The following is an 8,189-nucleotide window of genomic DNA, read 5'->3' as shown; positions in this document are numbered from 1 at the left end:
TCAAATTGAAGGATTTCTTGAAGAGGAGGGCATAAATCATGAGTTCTCTTCTCCCTACACAGCTCAACAAAATGGTGTAGTAGAGAGGAATAATAGAACTCTACTGGACATGGCAAGGACCATGCTTGATGAATACAAGACTCCAGACCGGTTTTGGGCGGAAGCAATCAACATCGCTTGCTACTCCATCAACCGGCTCTACCTTCACCGAATCCTCAAGAAAACATCATATGAACTCCTCACTAGTAAAAAGCACAATGTTTCATATTTTAGAGTTTTTGGGAGTAAATGCTTTGTTCTTATTAAAAGAGGTAGAAGTTCTAAATTTTCTCCTAAGGTTGTAGAAGGCTTTTTACTAGGGTATGACTCAAACACAAGGGCATATAGAGTCTTCAACAAATCCACTGGATTAGTTGAGGTTTCTTGTGACATTGTGTTTGATGAGACTAATGGCTCCCAAGTGGAGCAAGTTTGTCTTGATGAACTAGATGATGAAGAGGCTCCATGCGTTGCGCTAAGGAACATTTCCATTGGAGATGTGTGTCCTAAGGAATCCGAAGAGCCTCCACAAGCACAAGATCAACCATCATCTTCCATGCAAGCATCTCCATTAACTCAAGACGAGGATCAGGCTCAAGATGATGAAGATGAAGATCAAGAGGATGATCCACCTCAAGAGGAGGACATGGATCAAGGGGGAGATGAAGATGATCAAGACAAGGAAGATGATCAAGAAATAAGGGATCAAAGACCGCCACACCCAAGAGTCCACCAAGCAATTCAAAGAGATCACCCCGTGAACTCCATTTTTGGTGACATTCACAAGGGGGTAACCACTAGATCTCGAGTTGCTCATTTATGTGAACATTACTCTTTTGTGTCCTCTGTTGAGCCATACAGGGTGGAGGATGCACTAAGAGATCCGGATTGGGTGGTGGCTATGCAAGAGGAGCTCAACAACTTCACGAGTAATGAGGTATGACATGTAGTTCCACGTCCTAATCAAAATGTTGTAGGTACCAAGTGGGTATTCCGCAACAAGCAAGATAAGCACGGTGTGGTGACGAGGAACAAAGCCCGACTTGTGGCAAAGGGATATTCACAAGTCGAAGGTTTGGATTTCGATGAAACCTATGCACCCGTAGCTAGGCTTGAGTCAATTCGTATATTACTTTCCTATGCTACTTACCATGGCTTTAAGCTTTATCAAATGGACGTGAAAAGTGCCTTCCTCAATGGACCTATTGAAAGGGAAATAGGGTTAACTTTTTCCTATAATTAATTTTGGTGGTTGATAGTCAACACAAACACATGGACTAACTAGTTTGCTCTAGAACTCGTGCATTACAGTTACATAAAGTTCAACACAAACCAATAATAGAATCATGTTAGGGACTCAATTTAAAACGGAGCAAAGAACTTGAGTGTGTGGAAAAATGGCGCACCGAACAGTGTCCGGTGCACCAGGGCCGTACACTTCGAAGCAGCCACTCTCGGGAATTCAACGACGCTCTCCGCTATAATTCACCGGACTGTCCGGTGTGCCAACGGAGCAACGACTATCTGCGCCAATGGTCGACTCTGACAGCAGCTACAATGAGCAACAGTTCCACACAGAAGTCAGAGCAGAAAGTGAGAGGGCACCGGACTGTCTGGTGTGGCACCGGACTGTCCGGTGCCGCAAGAGGACAAAGCTCCAACGGTCGACTCGGCTCCGAACCCTAACGGTTGGGTGACGTGGCGGCGCACCGGACACTAAACAGTGTTTGTCCGGTGGCGCATTGGACTGTCCGGTGCGCCCATCGCTAGCAGCCTCCCCAATGGCTACCAAAGTGGTTGGGGGCTATAAATACCCCCAACCACCACAACCTTTTGGCATCCAAGTTTTCTGAAGATCACATTCAATACAAGAGCTCTAGCATTCATTCCAAGACACAATACAAAAGATCAAATCCCCTCCAAGTCCCAAATTCATTCCAAACACTTAGTGGCTTGTGAGAGAGAGAGATTTTTGTGTTCATTTGCGCTCTTGTCGCTTGGATTGCCTTTCTTCTTTTCCTATTCTTATTCTCAAGTGTTGAGGGTAGCTCTAGCGATAATGAAGATAATTTAATGTCTCTTTTTGCCAACCTTAGCATGGACCAAAAGAAAAAAAATTAAATGAATTGATTGAAGCCATTAATGAGAAGGATGAACTCTTGTATAGCCAAGAGGACTTCCTCATTAAAGAAAACAAAAAATTTGTTAAGTTGAAAAATGCTTATGCTCAGGATGTAGAAAAATGTGAAAACTTAACTAAGGAGCTTAACATTTGTCATGATTCAATTTCTAGTCTTAGAAATGAAAATGCTAGTTTAGTTTCTAAGGTTAAAGAATTGAATGTTTGCAATGATTCTATTTCCTGTCTTAGAAATGAGAATATTAAATTAAATGCTAAGATTGAGGAATTAAATGCATGCAAACCATCTACATCTACTGTTGATCATGTTTCTATTTGTACTAGATGTAGAGATATTAATGTTGAAGCTATAGATGATCATCTTGCCATGATTAAGAAATAAAATGACCACATAGCTCAATTAAGTGCTAAAATTGCCGAGCATGAGCTCTGAAAGGGAAATAGGGTTAACCTTTTCCTACAATTAATTTTGGAGGTTGAATGTCCAACACAAACAAATGGACTAACTAGTTTGCTCTAGAACTCATGTATTACAGGTGCATAAGGTTCAACACAAACCAATAAAAGATTCAAGTTAGGGACTAAATTTAACCGGAGCAAAGAACTTGAGTGTGCTGTGGACTGGCGCACCAGACAGTGTCCGGTGCACCAGGCCTGTATAGGGTTAAACCAGCCACTCTCGGGAAAACGCAGGCGCGCTCCACTATAATTCACCAGACTGTCCAGTGTGCCAGCAGAGCAACGACTAACTCACGTCAACGGTTGACTCTGACAGATGAACAATGCAGCACAGTACCGCGGCAGAGGTCAGAGCAGTGGGTCAGAGGGGCATCGGACTGTCCAGTGCACCACCAGACTGTCCGGTGCTACAAGATGACAAAGGTGCCAACGTTCAACTGCTCGAGAACCCTAACGGTTGGGTGACATGGCGGCGCACCGGACACTGAACAGTGAGTGTCCGGTGTCGCACCGGACTGTCCGTTGCGCCCATCGACATCAGCCTCCCCAACGACTACCTTGGTGGTTGGGGGCTATAAATACCCCCAACCACCACAACTTCAAGCATCCAAGTTTTCTTAACATCACATTCAATACAAGAGCTCTATCATTCACTCCAAGACACAATACAAAAGATCAAATCCTCTCCGAGTCCCAAATTCACCCTAAACACTTAGTGGCTTGTGAGAGAGAGATTTTTGTGTTCATTTGAGTTCTTGTTGCTTGGATTGCCTTTCTTCTTTTCCCATTCTTATTCTCAAGTGCTTTGTAAGCGAGGCAAGAGACACCAAGTGTGTGGTGGTCCTTGCGGGGTCTTAGTGACCCGTGAGATTATGGAAGAAAACTCACTCGGTCTAAGTGACCGTTTGAGAGAAGGAAAGGGTTGAAATAGACCTGGTCTTTGTGACCTCCTCAACAGGGACTAGGTTCTTTGGAACCAAACCTCGGTAAAACAAATCACCGTGTTCACTTGCCTTATTTTTTGGTTGATTTGTTTTCCCTCTCTTTGCGACTTGAGTTTAACTCTAACGCTAACCCCCGACCTTAGTGCGTGTTTAAGTTTATAAATTTCACTTTTCGCCTATTCACCCCCCTCTAGGCGACTTTCAATTGGTATCAAAGTCGGTGCTTCATTAGAGTCTAACAACTCGAAGTGATGTTGGGAGATCACGCCAAGAGAGAGATTATGACCGGCGAAAAAGCCGCAAGCTCGAGGAGGACTCTTTCAAGTGAGTCCGACAACAAGAACAAGGAGGAATCCTATTCCTCGATCAAGTCGCTTTGGAGAGGTGACAAGAAGAAGAAGATGAAGAAGGTGGTCTACTACGAGACCGACTCTTTTTCACCCTCCACATCGAGCTCCGAGTCGTCCGTCACTTCTAAGCGCCATGATCGCAAGAAGTATAGTAAGATGCCTCTTCGTTATCCCCGCATTTCTAAGCGTGCTTCATTACTTTCCGTTCCCCTAGGAAAACCACTATATTTTGATGGTGAAGATTATTGTATGTGGAGTGATAAAATGAGGCATCATCTAACCTCACTCCACGAAAGCATATGGGACATAGTTGAGTTTGGAGAGCAGGTACCACAGGTGGGGGATGAAAGGGAAATAGGGTTAACCTTTTTCCACAAGTAATTTTGGTGGTTGAATGCCCAACACAAATATATGGACTAACTAGTTTGCTCTAGAATATATGTTCTATAGGCGCATAAAGGTTCAACACAAACCAATAAATATTCAAGTTAGGGATCCAAATTCAAAGTAGCAAAGAAACCAGAGTGTGCTGAGGAACGGCGCACCAGACAGTCTGGTGTGCCACCAGACAGTGTCCGGTGCACCAGGACCGTACAACTCAAACCAGCCACTCTCAGGTTTCTCCAGGCGAGCTCCGCTATAATTCACCGGACTGTCCGGTGTGTCACAGGACTGTCCGATGCACCAGCGGAGCAACGACTATCCAGCGCAACGGTCGACTACAAAAAGAGCGCTAACAGCGCTATAATGAAGAACAGTGCGCGATAGAGTCAGAGCACAGAGTCAGAGGCGCACCGGACAGTGAATAGGACCTATCCGGTGTGGTACCGGACTGTCCGGTGCCACAAGAAGACAACGGTGCCAACGGTCGACTGCTCCCGAACCCTAACGGTTGGGTGACATGGCGGCGCACCGGACAGTGTCCGGTGCGCCCATCGACAACAACCTTCCCCAAGGACTTGTTGGTGGTTGAGGGCTATAAAAACCCCCCAACCACCACAACTCCAAGCATCCAAGTCTTCTAAAGTTTTCATTCAATACAAGAGCTAGTGCATTCACTCCTAGACACAAACCAAAAGATCAAAGCCTCTCCAAGTCCCAAACTCATTCCAACCACCTAGGACTTGAGAGAGTGTTTGTTCGTGTTCTTGCGCTCTTGTTGCTTGGATCACTTTCTTCCTTCCTCATTCTTGTTCCCAAGTGACTTGTAATCAAAGCAAGAGACACCTAAGTGTGTGGTGGTCCTTGCAGGGTCTAAGTGACCCGTTTGATTAAGAAGAAAGCTCACTCGGTCTAAGTGACCGTTTGAGAGAGGGAAAGGGTTGAAAGAGACCCGGTTTTTGTGAGCACCTCAACGGGGACTAGGTTCTTTAGAACCAAACCTCGGTTAAACAAATCACCATGTTCATCTGCTTTATTTCTTGGTTGATTTGTTTTCCCCCTCTCTAACGGACTCGGATTTAATTCTAACGCTAACCCCGACTTGTAGTGTGTGTTTAAAGTTGTAAATTTTAGATTACGCCTATTCACCCCCCTTCTAGGCGACTTTCAATTGGTATCAGAGCCCGATACTTCATTAAGAGTCTAACAACTCGAAGTGATGTCGGGAGAACACGCCAAGAGGGAGATCATGACCGGCGACAAGCCCGCAAGCTCGGGGAGAACTCTTTCGAGAGTCCGGCCACAAGCATAAGGAGGAATCCTCTTCCTCCACCATGACGCGTCGCAAGGGTGACAAGAAGAAGAATATGAAGAAGGTGGTCTACTACGAGACCGACTCTTCGTCACCCTCCACTTCTTCGAGCTCCGACTCGTCCGTCGCTTCTAAGCGCCATGAGCGTAAGAAGTATAGTAAGATGCCCCTTCGCTATCCTCGTATTTCTAAGCATGCTCCTCTACTTTCCGTTCCCTTAGGCAAACCACCATATTTTGATGGTGAGGATTATTGTATGTGGAGTGATAAAATGAGGCATCACCTAACCTCACTCCATGCAAGCATTTGGGACATTGTTGAGTTCGGAGCGCAGGTACCTAAGGTGGTGGACGAAGGCTACGACTCGGACGAGGTCGCCCAAATTAGGCACTTTAACTCCCAAGCCACAACTATACTCCTCGCCTCCTTGTGTCGAGAGGAGTATAAAAAGGTGCAAGGGTTAAAGATTGCCAACGAAATTTGGGACGTGCTGAAGACGGCGCACGAAGGGGACGAGGTGACCAAGATCACCAAGTGTGAAACGATTGAGGGAGAACTCGGTCGATTCGTCCTCAACAAGGGAGAGGAGCCACAAGCAATGTACAACCGACTCAAGACCTTGGTGAACCAACTGCGCAACATCGGGAGCACAAAATGGGATGACCATGAAATGGTCAAGGTTATTCTTAGATCCCTTGTATTTCGTAATCCTACAAAAGTTCAATTAATACATGGGGATCCTAGATACAAGCTAATTTATCTCGAGGAGGTTATTGGAAAGTTTGTGAGCTTTGAGCTAATGATCAAAGATTCCAAACACATCGTCAACTTGGAGCAAGGAGCCACCTCCACACCCGAGGTGCAACCCGTCGCATTCAAGGCAACAAAAGAAGAGAAGAGGGAGTCTACATCAAGTAGACTTCCAATCGACGCCTCCAAGCTCGACAACAAGGAGATGGCGCTCATCATCAAGAGCTTCCATCAAATCCTCAAGCATAGGAGGGGGAAGGACTACAAACCCCGCTCCAAAAGGGTGTGCTACAAATGTGGTAAGCCCGGTCATTTCATTGCTAAATGTCCAATGTCTAGTGAAAGTGACAGGGATGACGACAAGAAGGGGAAGAAGAAAGAAAAGAAGAGGTACTACAAGAAGAAGGGCAGCGATGCCCACGTGTGTCGGGAATGGAACTCCGACGAGAGCTCCACCGACTCCTCCGACGAGGACACCGCCAACATCGCCATCAATAAGGGTCTCCTCTTCCCCAACGTCGGTCACAAATGTTTCATGGCCAAGGACGGCAAAAAAAAGAAGGTACAATCTAGAACCACCTCCAAGTATACAACATCTAGTGATGAGGGTAGTTCTAATGAAGACGAAGATGATTTACTTACTCTTTTTGCTAACCTCAACATGGAACAAAAAGAAAATTGAATGAATTGATAGGATCCATCCATGAGAAGGATGAACTCTTGGACAACCAAGAGGAATTCCTCATTAAAGAAAATAAAAAACATGTTAAAGTGAAAAATGCTTATGCTCAGGAAGTAGAGAAATGTGAAAACCTAACTAAAGAGCTTATCATTTGCCATGATTCAATTACCAGTCTTAGAAATGAAAATGCTATTTTAAATGCTAAGATTGATAAATTGAATGAATCGATTTCTAGCCTTAAGACTAAAATTGCTAGTTTAATTTCAAAGGTTAGAGAGTTAAATGTTTGCAATGATTCTATTTCCTGTCTGAGAGATGAAAATGTCATGCTAAAATCTAAGATAGAGGAATTAAATATTTGCAAACCCTCTACATCTACTGTCGAGCATGTTTCAATTTGAACTAGATGTAGAGATATTAATGTTGATGCTATAAATGATCACCTTGCTCTAATTAAACAACAAAATGATCATATAGCTCAATTAACTGCTAAAATCAATGAGCATGAAATTGAAAAGTTTAAATTTGCTAGAAGCGTGCTCTATAATGGGAGACGCCCTGGCATTAAGGATGACATTGGTTTCCAACAGGGAAGCAATGTCAAGCTTAATGCCCCTAAGAGATTGTCCAACTTTGTAAAGGGCAAAGCTCCCATGGTTCAGGATAATGAGGGTTACATTTTATATCCTGCTAATTATCCTGAGCACAAAATTAGGAGAATTCATGCTAGAAAACCCCACACTACTTCTCATCATGCATTTAAGTATAAAAATGAGGCTTCTAGCTCTAGGCATTCTACACATGTTAAAATGCCTAAAAAGAAAACTCATGCTGCATCAAATGAACATAACATTTCATTTAAGACTTTTGATGCATGATATGTGCTTACTAACAAATTAGGCAAAGTAGTTGCCAAATATGTTGGGGGCAAGCACAAGAGTTCAAGACTTGTATTTGGGTACCCAAGGTGCTTGTTTCTAACATCAAAGGACCCAAGACTGTTTGGGTACCTAAGAACAAGGCCTAAATTGTTTTGCAGGTTTATGCATCCGGAGGTTCAAGTTGGATAATTGATAGCGGATGCACAAACCACATGACAGGGGAGAAAAGAATGTTCTCCTCCTACGAGAAA

Source organism: Zea mays, chromosome 5, assembly GCF_902167145.1.
Source record: "Zea mays cultivar B73 chromosome 5, Zm-B73-REFERENCE-NAM-5.0, whole genome shotgun sequence".
NCBI classification, from domain to species: domain Eukaryota; kingdom Viridiplantae; phylum Streptophyta; class Magnoliopsida; order Poales; family Poaceae; genus Zea; species Zea mays.
This window is presented reverse-complemented; position numbering follows the sequence as displayed.